This window comes from Erythrolamprus reginae, chromosome 2 (genome assembly GCF_031021105.1).
Source record: "Erythrolamprus reginae isolate rEryReg1 chromosome 2, rEryReg1.hap1, whole genome shotgun sequence".
In the NCBI taxonomy this organism is placed as follows: Eukaryota; Metazoa; Chordata; class Lepidosauria; order Squamata; family Dipsadidae; genus Erythrolamprus; species Erythrolamprus reginae.
Genome location: NC_091951.1, coordinates 60,969,696 through 60,995,213, shown reverse-complemented (window position 1 = coordinate 60,995,213; position 25,518 = coordinate 60,969,696). Strand labels below are relative to the sequence as shown.

General features: G+C 39.0%; 1 protein-coding gene across 13 annotated transcripts in view; it reads left to right on the top strand.

Annotated features, from left to right (window-relative positions):
- Positions 1 to 377: 377 nt before the first annotated feature.
- Positions 378 to 25,518, top strand: part of FOXP1 (forkhead box P1) — a 780,655-nt gene continuing 755,514 nt past the window's right edge. For all 13 annotated transcript variants that reach the window (XR_011557934.1, XM_070738223.1, XM_070738212.1 and 10 more), the window contains exons 1-2: positions 378 to 551; positions 3,041 to 3,150. The gene's annotated coding sequence lies outside the window, so the exon portion shown is untranslated. The remainder of the gene's footprint in view (positions 552 to 3,040; positions 3,151 to 25,518) is intronic.

Genomic DNA, 25,518 nt, shown 5'->3' with positions numbered 1-25,518 from the left:
GACTCATAACAGCAAAAAATAACAAAATCTCCCTCCGCGGGGTGTTATTTTTCCTCACCCTTCTCCCCCCCAGAAGCGTGTTTTTTCCGCGCAAAAAAAAAAAAAAAAGCTCCACGCTCCCGGCGACTCAGGGAGCACCGCCGCGAGCAGCCGGGACGGCGGCGGGGGATCCAAAAGTGGGCGAAGAGGATCGCCTTCCCTCCCTCCTTCCCCTCCTCTCTCCCTCCCTCCTTCCCTGCTGCCGCTGGATTGCCTTGCCTGATTACTGCCGCTGCTGCTGCTCTCCCCTTTTGGAAAGCTAGTTCCCGACTCGAGCGGAGGGCTCTATTGTTATTTATTGTGTGCCTGTGTAGCACGCTGTGCCTCCTGCATGGGGCTGGCTTGGCAGGCTAGAAAGGGAGAGAGAGAGAGAGAGAGAGAGAGAGAGAGGGAAGGGAGGGTGGGACGGAGTGAGTGAAGGGAGGGACGGACAGACAGACAGAGAGTCAATCACTCACCCGCCCGCAGTGGGGGGAGCCCCTTAGCTGGCACCGCCAGGCCGTTTCCAGCGGGTGAGTTTGCCATTTCGCATTTTCTCATCCACTTTTAAGTCTCCTGTTTGTTTGTTTTTCTTTCTCAACCCCCCCCCCCCATTCACGCCTGTGTAACACCCTCATCTCCCCGGCTCGGATTTCCCCTCACCCCCTCTTACCTTTCCACACGTGCCTTGGCATCCCCCCCTCTTCTTCTCTCTTCCTCTCCCCCCCACCCAGCCTCGCTTTTGCATAAAGCCCTTAAAGACGCAATGAGGGAAAGAAGAAGAAAAAAGCTCCTGCTCTTTCACCTCTCAGGCTCTTCCTCTTTTCTTTTTAAAGTCCCATCTGTGCGCCTCATTCATTTCTTTCCCGCCCGCCCTCTTCTTTTCTTTCCACGCGCTGGACGGTGCACACATGACCCCCCCCCCCCAGTAAGTTGGAAGCCGCTTTTGCTCTCTGCCCCCCCTCCCCGTCTCTCTCTCTGTGTATGTGTGTGCCCGCGCGCGTGTGTAAAAAAAAAAAAAGACCCTCAAGCGGGAAAAAAAAGGTTGGTGGGAGAGCGGTCGGACCCGGCCAGGGTTTGGTAACGGGCGGCGGGTTGCAGCTTCCTTTGGGGCACTTGGTGGCGAGGAAGAACTTTAAGTCGACTTGCAACAAACTTTTGTTTGCCCCGTAGAGCTTTTGTTTTTGCCTTCTCTTGCTTTGTCGTGCAGCGAACTTCAATGAATAGGCCTATGGGACTCCACACCTTTATGCCGGCTCACTTTTAACTTGAACTCGCCGGTTTTCGTGAGCGCGCGCACACTCCAAACATACACACGCGCGCACACGCACACGGGTCACAGTTCCGTGCTCTCTCCCCTTGGCCGAGCGTGCGCGGTTGCTACCAAGGCTTCCTTTCCATCCCGAGGGTTTGTATGGGTGTGCAAACCACAGCAAACAAATCTGCCCGTTCGCGCACTCCAGAGCGCTCCCTTAATCGCGCCCATTTAAGACTTGCATTTTAATGGGTTAAAACAACAACACGACCGATTGAACTGCTCAGGCCCCGCGCCGAGCGTTACAAAGACACCTTCGGACTAGGCTTAAGAAACACTTCGATTAACACACAAGTGACAAAGCCGACACGGTACTGACCTCTTTCGTTTCTAAGACCCACAAAGCGCTTCTCCGCCATCGGTAATCCACGCTGGCCAAGAAGAACTTGGAAGCGCGCGGAAATTAGCACTGAAACCGAACCGCGCAGAGAAATACCTTTTAAATTCAACGGGAGGGAAAGCGAGGACAAGGCGCCACAGATTCACACGTTCGCGCGCACGCATACACGCGCTCCCGCTCGCGCGGGCAATGTGAGGAATGTGTGCAGGTATGTCGGAGGGTCGTCGAAGATTTCTCTCCCCCCCCCCACCAAAAAAACACCTCAGTCCTCCCTTCTGCCTGGTGCTCGGCGTCGGGCTTAAGGAGAACTTCCCGCGCAACGAGTCGCGCGCCTTTTCTCCCCCCCTCTTCTCGTCCAAGTAGCGGCCGCCGCACATTCCAGGAAGACACGCTCGAGGGAGCCCCAGACGTGCTATTATTTCCCGAGCGCTCAGCGACAGCCGTCTGTAGACCGGACGGACGCACCTTTCACACAAGCAGCATCACTGACTTGGTCTCCCTTTCTTTCTCTCCCCCTCCCTCCCCTGTCAATCAAAATCCCACACCAACAGTACCACAATCTCGTCCTGCTCGCTGTCCTTTTAACCCCGTGCCTGCGCTAAACTCCTTCGGTCTGGTACCGGTTTACTGCCGCCGGACGTGCCGTGTGTTTCGCCGCCTCCGATGTCTGAAACGTCTTTTCGCAGCCGGAGAAAGAGTTTAGGAAAAGTTCGAACCGGGGCGCTGCAACTCCGGCTGCGCGAGTTATCCCATCCCATTACATCCCCCCTCCCCCGGGCCCTTTTGCTTTTCCTAACTCCCTTCCGGGGCTACGCCACCTGTTATTGGGTCTTGCGGTGACTGCAGAGCTAGAGTGATTGTGAAGTGTGACAGTCCCTACCTCAGTACGATCTTTCCTTCCCCACCACCACCACTTCCCCTCCTGTGCTTGGAAATGACATCTTCCCACCTCACTCTGCTGCTTTCCCCGCCTTGAGTGCCTCGGTTGTAGCCGTCTTTTGACCTTCCAGTTTCCCACATCCAAGCATCTTGCCATGGTTTGCGTTTTTTGGGGGAGGGGAGAAGGCATCACTTCTGCAAACAAAAAACAAAACACCCAGCAGATTTCCAGCTGAGTTTGGAGGAGGGTTGAAACAGGAGAGTGAAAAGGGAGACTGTGTCTTTCCAGGTTTAAAATCTTATTACTAGAGCTCTTGATTTTTTTTCTTGCAAGTGCTTTCCAAGACAGCCTCCCCCCCCAACCCCTTAGACACAAGCACATAATTTCCCCTCCCTCTTCCAGATCTTAGCCTCCCCATTTCTTAGCCAAAATCTATTTTGTGGAGACTTACTTACTGAAAGTACCCTTGGTTTCTTCTCAACTATAGCACACAAAGTTTTTGCCTGCCGGAGATCACAGGAGCAGCAAGAGCCCCTGAGTTAGGAATTGGGTGCTGACGGTGGCAATCACGCCATTAAAAGAGCTTTTTTTCTATAGGTAAGTATAAGAGAACCAGTAGACGCTTTAAGCAAAACACCCGCTATAGGATAACAATTGTGAATCATTCAGAAAGAACAACCCCCCTCCCTCCAATTTGCCAGATGTGTGGGCTCAGATTTTTTTTTTGCTTCAAATCATTGAAATGAAAGGAAGAAAGAAGGGTTGCATATAGAATGTAAGGTCCTTGTTTTTAAGATTAAAATTAGAGTTCAGAAGTTTAGCAAACAATATAAATGCTGTCATAAAAGATGATGGCAATTGTCTCCTTCCCTACTTCATCCCAACCCGCTTGATAACTATTAATTATTTCCAAGTCATTGTGTTCTGATACTGCTGCTAGCCTGATTCAAAAGTGTTGATTTTTGCAGTGTCTACATCTGACATGGTTTAATTTTTTACCCCTTTTCTTAAATAGAATTCAGCAAGACAAAAAGTGTAGGGATAGCTATGGAAGACAGTGGCCCAGCTTGTGTTGGTTTCAGTTGGGGTAGGAATGTTGAAGTTACATGCCCAATATGATCTCTGGAATGTGTATTGATTCTGTTTTTTAAAAAGTGAAACATTCCCACCTCTTTGGCAGATAAATCAAGTTTTTAGAAGCATATACTGTAGTTGCTTTCAAATATCTTGTTGTTTGAGAATGAGAACCCTTAGAAGTTTCAGTTTTCATTTCTGATCAATGTTATGAATGCATAATGGGATAAAATTTACATATGGTGTGTAGGTTTGATACATGGACTGTTCCTATGTTGAATTATACCATTTAAAGATGCATAAAATTTACTTCCTATTTACTAGGTAGTTTTAATATTTCATTTTTAAAAATCTGATTTTTATGAGGCCACAAAAGTCTCATGGGAATTTTTGTACTATTATAGATAACTATAAGGAATACTGCTGATACTATTTATTTAATGTCATTGCCTCTATTTTTTAATTGCACAATGCCAAAGAGGAAAAGAGACTTTTGAGATACTTTATGATTTATTAATTTTTTTAATGAAGAAACAACAAGGATTTTCCAATCTTAAAAAGGAAATAGCCACTGAGTTGTGTTGAGCTCAAAGTGAATCTGGGGAAAGAATTGCAACTAAGAGGATTGTAAACAAATTTGGACTGTTTCAAATGATGTGTAATTCAATTTAAGGTTTTTAGTACTATGCAGGATGAAAGAAAGAGAGAACCTTGTCACTTTTGTTCAAAATGTGTCAGCTACAATTTTGTGGCAAAAAGGTATTTCAGCTGTAACTTCTTACATTGGCAGCATTCTTTCCTTTCAGTCTTTTTAGTCATTGTATATGAGAAAGGGATGGAGTGGGGAGTCACTTTTTTTTTTAAAGTAAACAGCTTCCAACAAGTGAACCTTGACAACCCAGATTAGGGAAGGCAGCAGAGATCAAACAAAGCTGCTGCCGGGGCTGTTGTTAAAAGCTTCACTGAAAGATTCGGACTATTCGATCAGGCAGCAAGATTTCTGTGTTCAGTTATGCAGAAATGGACCATTACAAACACTTGGTTACTAAATCTAAAGATAACTTGGAAGAAAGCTTATCTGTATGGTATTGGTTTTAGATTTTTAACCTAATTATTATTTCAACGACTAGTTCATTTAAAGAAAGGCTACCCATGATTGGACCGAATTACTTATTTATGCTCCACTGATGTGCAACTGTCTTTTTATCTCCAACACCTTGGAAGTGCAAAGATGAATGCTTGTGCTCTCCAGAATATATAAAAATGGTCAGGAAATAAAAGTTTAGCTCCTTTGGTTATAGACTCTGCATTGTCAGGGAAGTCAGGTATTTTGCAGTACACAAGAAACATTCTAATATAGACTGGAATAGTTTCATTTTGCAATAGTTTTGTATTTTATAGTTTTAGAAAGTTGAAGAAATAATTTTTGAAATTCCAGAACATACTAATATTACTGATCATTACTTAGAATTTTAAAAAAATTAAAAGTTGCATTACAGTTTTTCCCAAACATTGCAAGTGTTTAATTATAGTATATTGATTTTGAATGTTTAAAAATAGCTTTAAATATTTAGATATAATTGCCATGCCAAACACTATTTACTGAGAAATAAAATACATTATGTTCTGAGGGCTTATTACTTAATTTATATTAAAGTTGTGGTGCAAGCTCCTTTATTCAGTTGTCAGACAGAAACCCCATTAAAGTCAGTGGGATTCCCTTTGAAAGGACTTGCTAGGATTGTATTATAGCTTGTCTTTACTTTTTTGAAATATTTTAAGATTTCTGTAGTTAGCTGTTTTATTGATGTTATTGTCATTTGTTATTTTCAGACTAGTTTCTTGTATTTATCATTATTCCAAAAGGCATTTCAAAAATTACAGAATTCCAATTTCCAAGTATATTCCAAGTGAATTAGAAATACAAATGATAGATGGCTATTATGAATGAGTAGTTAGCATCACTGAAGTGGTTTTTTTATTAGCCTTTCTGATTAGAAAATAAACACATATTCCTCTTAAAAGTACATGCACTAATAATTTTTTAAAAACTCACACGGTGTATTTATTATCTGATAAAGTGCATGTACAGAAACGTACATATGGCTCTTCTGTTATTTGTGTTTATATGTAACCTGCCTGTCTTTAAAAAACTATAATTTAATCTTCCTACTTTTAGTATTCCTACTATAAAGTGTAAAAATAATTTATTTCTACTTTGCTAAGAAAAATTAAGCCCATTTCTTTCCAGAACCTTATTTGTAAAGTGCTTTTGTAATGTAAGTGCAGTATAGTTTATAGGAGAAAGACTTCCATTTAATTGGTTATGTGTGATCTTTTACACATTGATAATAATGCAATAATGAAATCCAACATTGTGTTTGTCTTATATTTGGAAAAGATTTGAACTTTTCCAAATTGAATATATGTATGGATCGTGTGTTCTGCTAGTCCAGGGGTCAGGAACCTTTTTGGCTAAGAGAGCCGTAAACGCCACATATTTTGAAATATAATTCCGCGAGAGCCGTACGTATCTCCCTTTCTCTCTTTCTCTCCCCCTCTCTTTGTCTCTTTCTATCTCTTTCTCTCCCTCCCTCTATCTTTCTCTTTTTATCTCTCTCTTTCTCTCTCTCTCTTTCTCCCCCTTCTCTCCGAAGTGGGGAGGGCCGGGTTGGCACCAAGGGAGCTCGAGACGGGGTGCAAAAGCAAACTACTCTGCTGGCCCAGGCCCACATCGGAAGGAAGGAAGGAAGGAATGGTAAAAGGGGCGATCAAGAGAGGAATGGGTGAATGAATGGACGGAGGGTGGGAAGGAAGGAAGGAAAGAGGGAAGGGACAGGAACAGAGGAAGGGTGCAAAGAAAGCAAGGAAAGGTGTGAAAGGGGAGAGTAAGAGAAGAAGGAGTGAAAGAAGGGAATGAGGGAGGAAACAAGGGAGGAAGGAGAAGGAAAGCAAGAAATGGAGGGAGGGAAGGAAAGAAAGAAAGAAAGAAAGGGGGAAGGGACAGGAACAGAGGAAGGAAGCAAGGAAACTTATGAAAGGGGAGAGTAAGAGAGGAAGGACTGAAGGAAGGGAGGGAGGGAAGAAGGTAGGAAGGAGAAAGAAAAGAAGAAATAGAGGAAGGGAAGGTAAAAGAGAGAAAGAAAAAGCAAGAAAGAGAGAAAGAAAGAATGAAAGAGAAATAAAAATAGAGAGGGGGAATGAAAGAAATGGAAGGAGGGAAGGAAGGAGAGAAAGCAAGAGAAAGAAAGAAAGCAAGAGAAAGAAAAAAGAATGAAAGAGCAAGAGAGAAAGAGAAAGAAAGAAAGGCAACTTCAAAGAAAGACTCACTGAGCATCTCTCACTCTCTCTCTTTCTATCCCTTTCTCTCTCTTCCTTTCTATCTCTCCTCTTCCTTTCTCCTCTCTCTCTCCCTCTCTTTCTACCCTCCTTTCTCTTCCTTCCTTCTCTCCCTCTCTCCCCTCCCTCCCTCCTTCCTTCCTCTCCATTTCTCTTTCCCTCCCTCTCTTTCCCTTTTCTTTCTTTTGGTCCACTTCTCTCTCTCTCCACTTCTCCACTTGCCTCCCCCTCGCGCCTCGCCCTTCCCACCCGGCCACCCGCGCGTGCTTACCAGCAGCAGAAATTCAAGTAAGCCCAAAAGAAGCCATTGGCTCCGGGCGGCGTTCATGGCCCCCCCGAACCCCCAGCCCAGCTGGAGCTCCCTCTCGCCGCCGCCATCTCCCTGCGACTGCCTGCGGCCGCTGCAGCCCCCCCCTCCCACCGGGCCCCAAAGGACATTTGCCACCAACGCCAGTGAAGCTTCAGCTGGGCGGGGCGCTGCCGGTACTTCCCTCCTGGGGCTCCCGCTCGCAGCTGTCCCCCGGCTTCTGCTCGATGCCGCGGTTTTCGGCGCTGTCCTGCTGTGCCCCAAAGACGGAAGGCGGGAAAAAGGCGAGAAGAATGGAGCTCTCCTTCTTCCTGCCTTCCGTCTTTGGGGCCCAGCAGGACAGCGCCGAAAACCGTGGCATCGAGCAGGAGCCAGGGGACAGCTGCGAGCGGGAGCTCAGTGCTAGGAGCCCTGTCTGCGAGCCAGATACGGCCATCAAAAGAGCCATATCTGGCTCGCGAGCCATAGGTTCCCGACCCCTGTGCTAGTCATTTTCTTTAATTGAAAGTTAATGGGTATAATTAATGGCAGTTCTCATTGATTTCATTGGAAGGTAAATTATACCTGCTGAATATTCTTTCATATGAATACATCAGCTATTAAAAAGAATTTAATTCATATGCAAACCTATGAAAACATGTCAGCAAAGCATTTCAGCAACTGTGTTTTATATATATATATATATATATATATATAGGACTTCAATGAATACTTTCCCCAGTGTTTTCCTTCAAAATGTTGTAAACTTTATATAATGATAGTCTGATTATTATTATTAATTAGATTTGTATGCCACCCCTCTCCGCAGACTCTGGGTGGCTCACAACAGTGATAAAACAATATGCAATAACAAATCTAATATTAAAAGTCTAAAATAACAATTTAACATTAAAAGCCTAAAACCCCATTATTTAAAAAGCATACACACAAACATACCATACATAAAACTACATAGGCAAGGGGAGATGTCTCAGTTCCCCCATGCCTGACGGCAGAGATGAGTTTCATTTATTTGTTTTTGTTTGTTTGTTTGTTTGATTTGTATGCCGCCCCTCTCCATAGACTTGGGGCAGCTAACAACAATAATAAAACAACATATAACAAATCTAATATTTAAAATAACTAAAAACCCTTATTAAAAACCAAACATACACACAAATATACCATGCATAAATTGTATACGCTTGGGGGGAAGGAATATCTCAATTTCCCCATGCCTGACGACAGAGGTGGGTTTTAAGGAGCTTACGAAAGGCAAGGAGGGTAGGGGCAATTCTGATCTCTGGGGGGAGCTGATTCCAGAGGGTTGGGGCCGCCACAGAGAAGGCTCTTCCCCTGGGTCCCGCCAAACAACATTGTTTAGTTAACGGGACCCGGAGAAGGCCAAGTCTGTGGGACCTAACTGGTCGCTGGGATTTGTGCGGCAGAAGGCGGTCCCGTAGATATTCTGGTCCAATGCCATGAAGGGCTGATGGTATAATAGTATAAATTTGTTTATGCTTCAATGCTAAAATAAGCTTCTTAATCTCCAAAAGAGAGTGACAATAAGTGCTGCTGCTATCTTCTGCTGTCATTATGATCTTAAATTGTAATTTACTTCACTGCACTGAATTTTGAAATTTTTTGACGTGGCTCAATAAGATTTCATATATACACTTGCACGCAGACTTGTATAATTTTACAAAGCAAAAACCTAGCAGGATACAACTTTACCTGTTTTTGAATGGAACAATGTTTTATTGTTTTGTAATTTAACTTGAAGTCAAGCTTTGACTTGACTGTCAAAGGAAACTGCAGTATGTCCCTTACCCCTTTTTCTAAATCTTACTGTATTGTTGTAGCTCCTGCCTTTTAAAACAGTATTGTAAGAACATCGGATTTCTATGTGTGTGTATAAGTCAAAGAGAATGAGTAACTAAAAATTCTACATAGAATCTATGGTACTTGAGTTCAGAGTTTATTATCTAAATAAATAGTTTTTAGCTATCTGAACTAATTATAAAAACATGCTGACATTCCCTGGGATGTTGGAAGGGGGTCCAGAGAAACTTCTATTTTTTTATCCTTTTAACTTACATCAGATCGTTTTTAGTGAATTGAACCATTCCAGGTAAAAGATTCTTATAGACAACTCAAAGGAAAAAGATGCAAGTTCACTCTTAACTTTTCTTTAAAGCTGTAACACTATTTTGTTATTGGGCCACCATGGAGTCAATTCAATTTGTGGATTCAATTCCATTTCAATTCTAATTTCATTCAATGATATTGAAGGTCATAGTATTATAATTTATAGTTGCTCTGTTACAAATATGTTCTCATTCTGAATATGTATCACTGTTTAAATGTGATGAGTATCCATATCTCAAGTTGTGGTGTGTGAAGCACAGGAAGGATATCAGGTTTTTTCTAGCTACTATCAGTCATATACAGTTCCAGTTGGGTTCCATTTTTTCATATCTGGGGCCAAACCTTGACACCAAGACCCCTTATTTGGGTTCAAGTTGTGAAGTGGCCCAGGATTTATTCAGTATCAGATTAGACTGACGCTTAGTGGGTTTTATTGCAGTTACATTGTTTTGTTCATCAATTTTTAGTCTCAGTTACCTTACAGAACATGCAGTAACATAATTAATATATGTAGAAATTAGTACAATAGTCAAATGGCATAATTCAGCATCTGTATTTTTAAAGTAGAAGGTTCCCATATTTTAAAAATAGATATGCAATCAGTATTGAACATATTGAAGCCTTAATGCTTTTCCTATGATTATCAGTTTAGATAGGCCGATTGCTTGGAATGGTAGTGAAGATAATAATTTGAAGAGTATGGTTCATAATATATAGAAAAAAGTTAGTGAAGTTTAAGTTACACATTGCTACAAACTATAATTTCTTAATTGGAATAATAATTAATGATTCAGGGACAATAGCAAGAAGAATCAAGGGGACACAATCTGAAGTTAGTTGGGGGAAAGATCAAAAGCAACATGAGAAAATATTATTTTACTGAAAGAGTAGTAGATCCTTGGAACAAACTTCCAGCAGACGTGGTAGATAAATCCACAGTAACTGAATTTAAACATGCCTGGGATAAACATATATCCATCCTAAGATAAAACACAGAAAATAGTATAAGGGCAGACTACATGGACCATGAGGTCTTTTTCTGCCGTCAGACTTCTATGTTTCTATGTTTCTATGAATTCAATAGGTATGTGCACAGTAAAATATTGAGAGTTTCAAATTAAGTAAACAGTAATTAAGTAAGCTTAATTCTTCTCAGTTTTATTATTTGTTTGTTTGTTTATTTATTAGTCATTATTAAAAATATATTTGAAAGAATGCTTCAGGATTTGACTCTAGACTTCTACATGCTAGTAGGCAATTATTAAAGTTCTACTTATTTATTTATTTATTTATTTACTTACTTACTTACTTACTTACTTACTTACTTACTTATTAGATTTGTATGCCGCCCCTCTCCGAAGACTCGGAGCCGCTCACAACAAGAATACAAAATACAAATCCAATGATTAAAACCGGAAAACAGTTAAAAACCCTTGATTTAAAAACATTCATACAACCCAGACAAACCATGCTTCTAAGACATCTGGAAGATAACTAGGTTGGGAGAAGACACTCAGTAATTTTGTTACCATTATCCATGAGGTCCAAGAGCAACATGGCAATTATATAAAATCCAGAAGTTGTGAATGCTCCAACACTGGAAGTTTTTAAGACAAGTTTGGACAACCATTTGTATGGTTGGGCTTCCCGCCTGAGCAGGTAGTTGGACTAGAATGCCTGCAAAGTCCCTTCCAACTTTGTATATTATAATACAGATTTTGGCTATGCCTTTTTAATTGATAATTACTGTATTTGATTTATTTCATAGATAAATTATTATGCAATGTATATACCATATTTTTTGGAATATAAGACTCACCTTAGTTTTGGGGGAGGAAAATAGGGAAAAGAATCTGCTTACCAGATATTTATCTGGCTAGCATCCTTAGTCTGGTCAGCTTTAGCGCACTATTTTATCCCCTGGTTAGAGCTTTTAAAAAAACCTTATTCGGAGAGAGTAACGATTAAAGAGCTTGCAAGCCAGTAAGAGCTGGGAACATCATTAGCAACTGGTTAGGGTTGGAAAGAAACTTATTCAGAGCAAGCTAGAGCAATGAAAAAAACCCTGCAAAGACTTAGGGCTTGGAACGCATTCTTCACAGAGAGAAAGAATGAAAGAGCCTGCAAGATAAGAGCTGGGAAGATCGTTAGCAGCTAGTTAGGGCTGGGATAAAAAACCCCAACAAATAACAAAAACAAACCCCAAACAAACCTACATTCAGAGTATAAGACGCACCCAAATTATCAGCTTCTTTTAGGGAGGAAAAAGCTGTGTCTTATGCTCCAAAAATATGGTATGCAGTGTTTGTATGAAGAATATTTGTATATGAGCATACCAAATAACTTGCTTACTGCTCAAATATTTATCCAATAAATTTCAAAAGTGAAAATAATTCTCAGGATTTAATAAGGTCTTTAGTAGCAGAAATATCTTCCCTAAAAACATTTAAAAATCTCTGTCATTGTAAGTTCTTTCCATTACCAGTCTTTCTATAATGTTTAAAAATATCTCAATTTAATGCCTTGAAATTATAATTAAGTTGTAGTAATTTAAGATTATTGGAAAAGTGCAAAGGGCAGCAGACGCTCTTTAGAAGTCTCATCTCAATGTTTAATACTACTCAGTCATGAGGTTAAAAGAGTTTCCTGAGTGTAAGTACTTAAAGGAACTGAATCATAAACAATATTTATATTTTATATTCTGACAACTAATAATCTTATTTAAATTGTATGTATGTTAAATTTAATTAAAGACAGAAATAGGATTGAATCCTATAAATACCTTGAGGGATCTTGTAAAATAGAATTCATATCAGGAAATATTTACATTTTGTCATTTATATTGAAATGTGTACCTGAATATTCCAACTATAGATTTCATTGAAAACAACAACTCGGCAGAATATTTTCAAATAAAATACTAGCCCAATTTAAAATGTATATTTTACTTTTAAGAATTTATTCTGAAATGTTGGTAGTCATTATTATGATTATATTAGGTTTTATTTTCTCAATGTAACAATGTTACACCATTTGTTTTATGAAAGATTTTATGTCGATACCCTAAGATTATGTTGCACTAGTTGGCAAAAGTTAGATATAGTTCTAATTTTCACTACACTGAAAGGCACAAATAGAAATTCTGATCACAATCATAGTCATAAAGCTTTATTTTTATATGAATAAGAGTCCATCAATATTTTTACCTAAGCACTTTATGAAATAGAAGATCTAAAGATCATGCAGTAAAAACTCTGAGAGTAAATTAAGAATCCTTTAAGTTGTACATGATGGTAGGAAGGAAGAACAAATGGCTCACAATTAGAATATAGGCTATTGTCAGATATGGCATATTTATCTATTTAACTTCAATTGTTAGATAAACTCAGTATTGTTCATTAAGATGAAGCAATTTCAGATATAGGCCTTCCTCCCTATTCTGTTCTACTAGTGCAGTTACCAAGGTACTGATGGTTTCTGTTGATATTTTTTATTTTATTTACTTATCAAATTTATATGCCAGTCATTTTGTGATGTGGGATCTTGTTATTTTAAAAAATCCATTGAGAGTTGAGTGATTTGAAATTTAATAAATTAATGATGATGATAATACTGATAATTTTTTTGTTTATAATACTGTATTTAACTGGTTGAAAAGAAGAAAATATGAAGAATTGATGTGGCAATATTAGCAGGTAGTAGAACAGAAGACAAATAATTGGAAAAAATCACAAAGTATCAAGATCTGAAAATTAAAATAGTAATATTATTGCCTAAACTTGCCATTGTGGTCCAGTGTTTATAGCACACTGGATGCCATAACAAAAAATCTTGGATAGCAGTTGAAAATTATGCACATCAAAAAAATTTCATCTACTAATTACAAAAGACCACTGCTTGGATCCATACATAGCCTATACTGTACTAATATATTACAATATCCTAGTTTGGGGAAAGAATTCAATGCATATGAAGGCCACAACCAGCTTAAAAAAACCTGGCAGCTGTGATTTAACATTTTTTATGGATATAATATAATATTGATAATTATTGAATGAATGTTTGAGAAAATACACTGTCTTTAGTCTCTGGAAAGGAACACACAGTAGATCTTTCTATGTTGCCTTTGCTTAACATTACATTACATGATGACATCCAAAAACATCCAAGTCTACTACAATTTTATTTTATTGAAATATTGTTGTACAGTTTATTACAAAGTACTATACCAGACAGGGTATAGAATCAAACTTGAAAGGGTCAGAGATGTAGTGTCTTGGGAGCATTGAGTGCTTATTGAACAAGTGGCATGAATATCTCAAAAACTAAGGTAGTTGTTTCCTGCTAACGTTTTGCTAAGGTCAGACATGACAATAGCATTTAATTATGGCTTTAGACTGATTTTGATGACAATATTATTACATGAGAAAATTGTTTCTAGACCTTGTGACTTCACACTGCATCCTTTGTGTAGAAAGATTGCATGTATGAATGATTTGCTATACATAAACACTTTAGGGCATTGTTGAGAGAAATAAATAATAATGTTTTTACTAGACGAGACTGGACTGTTTCTCTTTAATTTTTTCATAAAGGGCAAAAAAAGCATGACAAGTTTTGGATGATGTTTTCTTTTTGCCACTTTTTAAATGTGTAGTAGAAGGGGGGGAAACCTTAATCATTTTCAACTTACTGAGTTGAATGGCATCATCCATCAAGGCTTTATCATTTGAATAAAGTCAGATTTAAAGATAAATTCATTAGTTTATGATGACATTAGTCGGTGGAAACAGTTTCAGAACAGCTCATAACTGTCCATAAGTAGTTTGATTGAATAAAGTTTTATTTTGAAAAATGTTTTAACAGATTTACAAAATGACTTCGGTTTTTTAAAAGCAAATTTGTAAATACCTTCCCTCCCGTTATCTTGAATTTTTTTGGTATATTTTCCATTCGTTCTTGGATTTTGGTATATTTTCCATTCATTCTTAGCGTATTGTTGGCAGCACTTATGGTCAAATATCTTTACTTGAGACTTCTTAGCACACTTTCCTTCCAAGGTGTAGGTCTGCTGTATTTTGTAAAATGAGGCTATTCATTTAATTAATAGATTAAGCATATTAACACCTCAGTAAATGAAAGTCATCCTACTTCCCAAGGCATCTTAGGGAAGCCTCCTTGGTTTTATGTGACTGGATGCACACTATTAGATAGCAAGGCCAATGATGATTGTGTGTTTTAAGAGAGAATAAATGGAGAGAATACAGCTATAAGTAGAATGTCATGTCTCTATTAAAAAGGGTAATAAATGAAGATGAAATTGTATGAAGGGCCAGTTAAATGTCCAGACTTTTAGCAAGACAAATTAAGAAAATCTGCCTTTCTGAGGGTAGGAAGAACATACTAGGATTATAATATTTTAAAAATTATTTATACAGACAGTTTTTTAAATTTGCTTCTGTTTTCTTTTCCTTGTTGTATCATTATTAATATCATCATCACCATCCCAACTCAATCCACTGCAGAATTGAAGGCTGCTTCATTGGCGTATTATAAACCATAATATATCATGCTGGTCCAGTGAGGATTGGTAAATAGTGTGCTTTCGGTTGCCAGGCCAAAAGAAGGATTTCCCTGCTCTTAATCTAGCCTCTTAACTACTATACAGTGATACCTCGTCTTACAAACATAATTGGTTCTGGGATGAGGTTTGTAAGGTGAAAAGTTTGTAAGACGAAACAATGTTTCCCATAGGAATCAATGGAAAAGTGATTAATGCGTGCAAGCCCAAAACTCATCCCTTTTGCCAGCCGAAGTGCCGTTTATGCACTGCTGGGTCAGGAGGCTCAAACAGAAGTGGAGAATCCCAATAGGGAATTCAATGGGCGGAGCTTTGATGTCACGAAGACGTCCTTCCTGGAGTCCACGTTTCAGCTGGCCAGGAAGGACGTCTCCGTGATTCCCCACCTCCGTTTGAGCCTCCCGACCAGCCGACAGCTCCGTGGCTCTTTTGCAAAGCTGACAGCCGGGCGGCGGGGCTTCTCGGCATCCTCCCGAACCTGAACTTTTGCCAAACTTCCGGGTTTGGCGTTCGGGAGAACGCCGAGAAGCCCCCCAGCTGTTTCAAAAGGCGACAGCCGGCCGGCGGGGCTTCTCGGCGGCCTCCCAAACGCCGAACCCGAAAGTTTGGCAAAAATTCGGGTTTGGCGTTCGGGTTCGGGAGGACGCCGAGAAGCTCCCCAGCTGTTTCAAAAGGCGACAGCTGGGTGGTGGGGCTTCTCGGTGGCCACCCGAACCTGAACCTTTGCCAAACTTCCGGGTTCGGCATTCAGGAGAACGCTGAGACGCGCCCGACTGTTTCAAAAGGTGACAGCTGGGCAGCGGCGCCCAGCGGAGCGCCATTTTTGCGGGGGGGGTTTCTTGCACGCATTAATTGATTTTACATTGTTTCCTATGGGAAACATTGTTTCGTCTTACGAACTTTTCGCCTTACGAACCTCCTCCGGGAACCAATTAAGTTCGTAAGATGAGGTATTACTGTACAAGTTTAACTAAAGTATCAGCAAATATATATTACGTACTGTATATGTAAATATGTGTACAGTACAGTATTATAGATAAATATTAAATTAAGATAAAAGTATGATAAAATCACCATACTATGGTGTCCGAGAGTCACAATAGGATCTAACTCCGTATCTAAGGAAGCTAACCATCTAATTGCTTCTGGTATGGCTGCAATGAGAACATCCCATGTGCCTTCTGAAACTAGATCTGCCATTTTTTTGGTCCGATGTACCATAATGCATTGTGGACTCTTGGTTATCTTCCATTTAAAAATCTTTGCCTTAGTTCTGTCCTGATTTTATTCAGGTGGTTCATATTTTTCAGGACAACTATGTTCCTGGAATTAATTTTATTGGCTCTGCTGGCTCAGGAATTCTGTGAGCTGAAGTCCACAAGTCATAATTGGGCCATAGTTCCCCACCTCTGATCTAGTGGTATGTTATCCCAATTCACTATATAGTTGCTTAGATGGAAGGTGCATACTTCAGTTTCATTCAACTTTTGGCATAGCCTCCATTTGTCATAATACTGGCTTAGTGGATAGGACCATGCATCATAGAATGACATAGATGATCTAGGCAAATAGATTCTTATATGAGTGTTCCTTGTTTAACAACCACTTGCTCAAAAGCTGTTCAAATTTACGACAATGCTGAACAAGTAGTAGTTATGACCAGAGTTCATATTGAAGTTGTCACAAGATCTCCAAAATCATGTGATTGCAATTTGCAACCTTCCCTGCCAGTTTTTCAAAATCAGTGGGAAAGACCAACAATCAGAATTCATGGTCACATGAAGTTTTTGCTTCATGACCAGTGGTCACTTTTCTTAAACTTACGACTGCGATGTTTAATGATAGTTTCCTGCCCCAATAACAACATTATTATTAGTACTATGTACAAGACAGTTGGGTTGACAATATATAAACAAGCTAACAATGAATGTTTATTTGTATTGAAATACTATAGCTTTAAGAGGTAGTGTTGTAAATTACCCTAAGAGGGAGCATTCTCTCTCTGCTCTTTCTGCTCTTTCTGCTGATTCACTGAGACTGAAGTAGCAAGCTCTGGTTTAGTTTGATGTATTTGTAAGCTGTAATGTATGTCTGATATGTAAGACAAAGACAGGCTTGTATTATTGTTGTTGTTGTTGTTGTTGTTGTTGTTAAGTATTGACTGATTTGAATGTGTATGACCAGACTATTTAACTTGATTGTGATATTTTAAAAAAGTAAACGCTAATTAAACTTTAATGTATCTTTTTGTATGACTGAATAATTACTCATACCTCTTGGATATCTGCTGGAATTCCACATTTCTCCTGTGCATGTCCTTGATAACTCAAGGATCGTTCTGCACACTTAACAATTATTAAATGAGGACTACCTGTAAGGATACCTCAAATGTCATTATAAGCAGAGGTGGGTTGCTCCCGATTCTTCCTAGTTCTGCAAACTGGTAGCGGCAGCGACAAGAGGCTCTGCCCACATGCCTGGGATGCTCTTGAGTGCAAACCAGTAGTAACGGATTTTAGAACCCACTACTGATTATAAGGTATAACTTGCATTATTGCAAGGTAACTATTACTGTGCTAAAGGTAATGAATTTATTTGACTGTTAATTCTGATATCAACAATTGGTTGTTATAAAATGATGTTGTATACTTTTAAATGGATTTTTATTTACATTTGTTTTCTTACTATGCATTTATGCATTATTTGTTTTACTGTGATTATTCTTTCCTATAATAATGTGTTCTTCCTAATTATTGTATGTATGTATGTATGTATGTATGTATGTATTTATTTATTTATTTATTTATTGGATTTGTATATTTATTGGATCAAGATAAATATAAAACAATATTTTTTCTAAGTACAGTGGTACCTCTACTTACAAACGGTTCTACTTACGAACTTTTCTAGATAAGAATCGGGTGTTCAAGATTTTTTTGCCTCTTCTCAAGAACCATTTCCACTTACAAACCTGAGCCTCCGAAACTGTAACTGGAAAAGGCAGGGAGAAGCCTCCGTGGGGCCTCTCTAGGAATCTCCTGGGAGGAAATAGGGCCGGAAAAGGCAGGGAGAAGCCTCTGTGGGGCCTCTCTAGGAATCTCCTGGGAGGAAACAGGGCCGGAAAAGGCAGGGAGAAGCCTCTGTGGGGCCTCTCTAGGAATCTCCTGGGAGGAAACATGGCCGGAAAAGGCAGGGAGAAGCCTCTGTGGGGCCTCTCTAGGAATCTCCTGGGAGGAACCACCCTCCCTGCGGTTTCCCTTCGCAGGCATTACCACTGTATTATAATAGAAGTTGGCTACCCAGTGGAAGAAAAATGGTCTGAGATTGCTATTACTTTGAAAAAGGTAGATTGACTGGGAACATATGTACAACTTCTTATAGAGGTGGTTGGGTGTATATAGCTGAGGTCAATTTGCTGAGGTCAAATTGTATCTTGCTTCAAGGATTATATTTTGCATTGTAAAAGAGGAAAGCAGACATGAATTGTTTTTTTTAAAGCTTTGTGATTTGCTGCTGGGAGGCATAGGTTTTCATGTGTATGGCTAAATCATTTATCTAAAGATGGTGACTTTATATTGGGCAGAGAGATCTTTCTGGAAAAAAAATCCTTAGTTTAATCAACAGAGAAACCACATACCAGATATATTGAATCAGTAATACAAATAAAATATAGCTAAAAGCTCCTTTTCTTTACCGTTACCAGCTGAATGCCTTTAGCAAATAAATAGAAACTCTAAACCAAAATATCTAACCAAAATTCATTTGACCATAATATATGTGAAGAAACAGTAAATCAAAAGTACATAGTAGTAAAGTAGTAGTAGTCTCACAGCTAAAGGATAATAGAATGTAAAGGTAGAAAGAGGCATTTTGGATATCATTGACTCCAATCATTTGCAACATTTGTCTTCGTGAGTCTTCGGAGAGGGGCGGCATACAAATCCAAGTAATAAATAATAAAATAAATAAACATTCCTAACAAATAACTATTCAGCCTCTATCTCTCCAGTGAAGGGAAGTCCATTCCGCGGAGGTAGTATTTTATGTTACTGAAGAAAACTAACAATTTTTCCTTATGTTCAATTGTGGCAATGGATGCAATGTTTGAAACACCAGGTTAGGGACAAATCATTATGGAGACAATCTATCTTTGTGTCTCTAGGAGTAAAGAACAACTTGATTATACGTACAGCATAATTCTTGCAGATTCTGTCCATTGATTTTGATCTTGGCCATTCTGCTTTTCCTACTATAGATGACAACTAACGTTTCCCCATAAACTTCTCCAGGTTATACATACTCCAAACATTCCTTATCCTTTTTCCTTTATAGCATCTTGTCATTTTGGATATTCTTTTGTTCTGGATATATTTTAGTTTGTCACTGCTGTGATATGATATGAACGATTCTATAAATTGTATAAATAAATAAATAAAAGAAGCAAGCAAGCAGAACTGTATGCAAAATCCTAGATGCAGTCTGACTAACCCAAAATATAGAACAACATTGACTTTTCTTGAATTTGATACTGTTCTTAAATTGATACAGTCTAGCATTCTCTCCTAACTTCATCTCACTTTTGTCCATCTTGCTTTTCCCAAAGACTCACACATAGTTTTTCATTTATTTTTGATTAGTAAGATTTTCTATACCAGGAGTGTCAAACTGGATTTTTTCAAGGGCTGGATCAGCATTGTAGTTCTCCTCTGCACGTCAGTGGTGGGCCAAGGGGACCTGCCGGCCAAAATGGGCCAAGGGGATATCTGAGGGTAGCCCCCCCTGCACTTATTTTTTATACTCCATGGCTTCCAGCAGTCTCTCGGCCAAAATTGGACTATGTGGTCCTTTTTGGGGCAATTTTCAGCCTGTTTTTTTTCCATTTTTCAGCCTGTGTTTGGCTTGTTTTCAGCCCATTTTCAGCAGAGTGCTGCAGGAGGCCGTGGAGGGTGAAAACAAAGTATGGGGGCATTTGTGGCTTAATTTGGCCACCAGAGGCACTGCGGGCTGGTCCCTTGATATTTTCAGGCCAGCCCCATGGCCTGGATTTTAGCACATGGCAGGCTGGATCCATTGCAGGCCCTGAGTTTGACACCTCTGCTCTGTACCATTCCAAATTCATGCCTTTGGGGTTTTTTTCCCCATTCTAAATGTAAGATTTTGATTTTCTCTCTTTAAAATTCATCTGGTTCACTTTTCCAACCAGCATATCAGTCTAGTTTCTCCTGAGCTTTGATTTCAGTTATGAATAATGTTGGACAAGAGAGGTCCTTGAGTAGAGCTTTGAGGTATTCCACTTGATGCCTCCTTCCAACTTGATGTAGAGCCGTTAAGAAATATCTTTGTTCAGCCAGGTATATCCATCTGCCATTATCATAATCCACATTTATTTTTTTCTCTATTAAAATTTGGAAACATGGAGCTAAAAAGCCTAGAAAATAGTGAAAATCTGTTCTTCATATATCAAAACCTAAGCCCATAATATGGAAAAAACATTTTATTCAGAAGAATTATTCCTTGTTCCATAGTTTATTACGATATATGAAAGAAATAGCTTTTATCAAGATATATGTATAAATATTTTATGAATTTTAATTTTGTAGTGCTGGATACCAATATGCATCTGATCTCTATTTTATTTGTGCCAATTTAAGAAATTGGCTTAAAAAATATTTCTGTGAAAAGTTTTTGGTCCAGAAATACATTAAAGAAACATTATGAAATAGAAGGAATAGATTGTTAATAAGTTGAAAATTTGTAAGAAATAGGATGGTGTTATCTTTGTTTTATGTTTTAAAAATCCCACAAAACAATTGGATTATTAAATTGATTTCTTTGGCTTTATCATTTCTTTAAAACAACTACAGTCTGATCTACATTCGATTAAGCTGATTAATTTAACCTGATTAATTTCATCACAAATGAAAACAAATTTCATAAATGTAATAAACAAATAGATCTATAGGATGAGAATATCTTCGTTTTTTAATCTGAGATTTTATATAGAAAATGTAGGTATAGCGCTATCCCCCACAAGGGTTGCTGGAATCTGGGTCCTCCTGGCTCTTTTGTTTTAGCTGCTGGTTCACCCTGGTCCTTCACTCAGACACCACTACTTGCCTAGGTCACATGGTGAAGTGGTGGCCAATCTTTCCCCGGGAGGCGGGTCACATGATGGTTTGGTATTCAGATATCTGGTTGGCCCTTCTTTCTCTCTCCTCTCTCTCCCTTGCATTGGTTCCTGGGTTCTCCTTCCCATAGGCTTGCCCCACAAAAGCGTATCCTACTCTATCCCCTTCTCTCCCTTAGGTTTGCCCCACAGAAGTCTCTCCTATGCTATCCCCCTCTCTCCATTAAATTGTCCCACAGAAATCTTTCCTATCCTATCCTCTTCCCCCTCTTAGGCTTGCCCCACAGAAACCTCCCCTATTCTTCTTATCTTCTTCTGTCCTTCTCACTTTCCTCAGGCCTGTATTTCCCCCCTTAGGCCTCTTTTCCTAAACTTACCTTCCGTCTTTTCCCAACCAAGCCTCCTCTTCATCCCTCCCCCTCTTTTTCCTTTCTAGCAAAAACCCTTCTCCTTTTATCCCTTCTCTCCCCCCCCCCCGCCCCGCTACATAGGTATCAGTAATTGGAGTCAGAACTTTTGGATGAAAAATCATATTTCACCACTCAAATGATACAGCTGTGTTAGGCTTCTGGAACATTTGATGTCATACATTTAAATACATATTTTAATAATGGGTAGAATTGTGAACTGAAACTTCTTGAAATGTTCCTGCCTTAGTGAGCATTTGTTAGAAAAAAGACCTGAACTTGGAACTTGCAGTGAAAGAACAGGCGGGTAAACAGAAATAGGAAACATTTGTGAGGGAGTTACTGATTGCCGAGCTGATCTGTTGACTTTTTGAAAAGTGCTTGACATTAGAAATATGGCTACCTATGATAATGGAGGAGTCTTATAGCAGGAAAGGATACACAAACAAAGTGGAGAGACATGGCATCTCTGGTCCTAATTGTCTATGTTACCTGTAATCTGTAAACCTGTAAACACAGAGAAGAACTAGAAATTCAAGTATGGGAAAGTAGATATGACTAGTGTCTTATTTGGAGTACAGAACTGGAAGGATATTACTTATTCAGAAAAGATAGACTCAATCAGAAAGGAAAAGGAGTGGCTTTGTACATAAAGAAGTCTTGTCCTTGAAAGGGGAAGTCATGTTTAAAGCATTTGGATAAGATTAAAAGTAAGCAAGAATATTAATCATTCTATTCTAAAATAATAAGGCAACTTGTCAAAGAACTACAATGTTATATAGAAATTAACTATCTTAATGCTTTTTTAAAAAGTAATTTGGCAAGTAATGGAAGATCCAATAGGTTCCTGATTTTGCTACCAGTTTAATTTTTTCAGAAGATGTTGAAAAATTCATTTGGATCAAATGATGAAGAAAGTAGTAGAATTGATTGATGAAGTGAAGACAATTGGCTTTTATGGGAAAATGACAATAATATGCTGGAGTACAAGATAATTGGGGGAAAAAACAGATGCATCAGTTATCTTGGACTTTTAATGGTTTAAAATCTAAAGAATAAACAGGTAAGAGAATAATGAGAAATCCTAAAAATGACTCCTCTTCAAATAAAAAAAGAAAAATGAGAATTTTAAAAGACCTGTATGGATAAATAACAAGAAACAAAAAGATGTATCGGAAATGGAAGCAATGGTAAATAATGATAAACTGGTAGAATGACCATCTAAAACTAAAATCTTAAAGATTGAGTTTCGGAGCTGAGTGAAAAGAACAGGATAATATCTGTATTTATATATAGAAATATATAGAAATATTTATAATATTTCCAGATTAACAAAATTTAGAGAATTGGCTGGATACCTTAAAGCAGGAGTATCAAACTCAAGGCCTGGGACCAGACCCAACCCATGGAGTACTTAGATCTGGCCTGCGGGGTTGCCCTGGAAAGAGTGAGGGATCTGCCCTCTGCAAGCAAAAATGAGCTCCCAATCTCCATTTTTGCTGGCAGAGGGTTCCAGGAGGCCCTCCTAGCTGGAAACGGAGACTTGGAGCCTGTTTTTGTTGGCAGAACACCACAAGTGCTTCTGACCCAAGTGATGCCAAGATTGGCTACGCCCACCTGTCCACACTCACCCCAGCCCCCTGAGTGCAAACATAACCCTGATACATCTTCAAGACTGCCTTCTACCTCATAGTTTCCAGCAACTGGTAAGATCCCACAGAGTTGGTCTTCTCTGGGTCCAGTCAGCTAAACAGTGTTGGCTGGCGGGCCCGTAGGGAAGGGCCTTCTCTGTGGATACCCCAAGTCTCTGGAACCAACTACCCCCTGAGATTCGGATTGCCCTCACTCTATTGGTCTTCCGGAAAGCATTGAAGACTTGGCTTTACGTGATTTTTAAACTGTTTTTAAATATTTTATGTTGTTTTAAAATGTATTTTCTATATCCTGTTGTAAGCCGCCCAGAGTCCTTTGGGAGTTGGGAGGCACAGAAAGAAATTAAATTAACTTAAATTAAATTAAATTATTAAATTCATGATGTTTATCCATGATAAATAAAACATCTTGTATCTATTTAAGAGAAATCAAATCCATTGATAAAGGGCTGTAAGACCTAATTTCATGGGAGCCCACCTCTAGCAGTGAGGAAGCAGGAGACCAGTATGACCAAGTATAGTGGAAGAATTTTATTTTCAATATGTAGTTCTGGAATATGGTACATTATCCTATGACCTGCTTTAGGACCAATAGTGTAGCATTATGAGAGACTGCTTGCCTTGCTTCTTTGCAGGTCCAAATACATATGAGTGGTTTGAACTTTGTTTATTAACTATTAAGACTGTAGAAGGCAGGGTGGAGTTGATTACTCCTGTCTAGCTTATTACAATTAGTGAGGTTTGTTTTCTTTGTAAGCATTTTTTAGGCTTATATTAGGACATGAGTGCTTCAGTAGCATAATCCAGACATATGGATTATGTCTAATAGCCAGGTTAATTGAACTACTTTGCTGCAGAAGAGTAAAGTTTCTAGATTCGTGTTGGCGAACCTGTGGCACAGGTGCCAGAGGTGGCACACAAACCCCTCTGTGGGCATGCATTCTTCCCTTGTTCTGTCATGCGCATGCACACCGGCCAGCTGGTTCATCGTGCATGCACGCGGCGGGCAGCTGCTTGCACTGGAACCCGGAAGAGTAGCTGCCTGCCATGCGCATGCACACCGTGGCAGCTGCTCTCTTCCGGGTTCTGGCACTCTGGCATGTGCGTGCATGCACACGTGCATGCTCAGGTTCCGGTTTTGGCACTTGGTGCCGAAAAGGTTAGATATCACTGTTCTAGATGCTATAGTTTTACTAGGGACTGAGCTTAAATATCATATGATAGTGACCTGGGGCCTTTTGTTTTCTTGAAGTGGCATTAATAGAAATAAGCACTGGAACTATGGAGATAATAAAGGATTTATGGTAAATTTATCAATAGTTTAATAATATCATTGCTAATGATAATGAAAACAAAATCCAGAAATGTTTGGGCATAAAATAAGTCTTTTCATTATGGATTTGTTTGTAATTAGAAACAAAAGAAACGAGGTCTATTTGTGTTTTGACTATCCTTTGGCACTTCTAAATGTTATATGCCAGTCAGATTGAAAACAATAGCAAACTCTCAGTTTGTGACTTCAAATTGATACAAAATTCTATACAGTGTGGCAAAATATGCAGAAAACACTACTTAGTTTTAATTGGAAAGAGGGATACAAAAGGCATAGATTAGGAGAAATATCTAGAAAATATGTAAAGAAAAAGTAACAAACATGACCTAGAAATAGAAATTAAATAGAGGACCGCAAAAATTCAAAAAATATTGTAAATTAATAAGCCTTTTGGATATTAATATAAACATTATAAGATTAAGTAGTAATTAGTTTAAATGTAAGCATAAACATACTGGACTAAGATCTCTTTTAGTTATGCTTTGAGTAAATTCACTGAAATTTGTGGAACTAGTTAGCAATTGCAGCGTTTCTACTGTAAACATGTCCTTTGTTTGAATTCAATCCAATAAAATAAATATGATCAGAAATTAAATTTTGTCTTGAGTGGTATGAATTCTTTCAGACAGAACACATGATTTAGCTGCAAGAATGAAGTTTTTACTGCTATTGAATTAGGGTGGTATCGATCACATTTAGCTTAGTTAAGGCCTTTTAAGACAGTAGAATGAAAAATATTTTTAAAATATATTTTATGGCTCATCTGATTTTCCCATGTTATAAAAATATTTTAGGGGCATTGCTATATTTTGCTAGAATGCTTACTTTTCCTGGCACTACTTACAAACTCATAGCGAAAGCTAGGTGAAAGGAAATATATTTCTGAACAGTAGAATCCTTTAATCTTATACTAGGTCTTTGAATCCTACCCAGACCTTGTTTCTCTCTAAATTCAAATTGCAAACCTACCTGTTAAATGACCTCTGATATTATTTTCAAAGTCATGAATCTCAAGGCC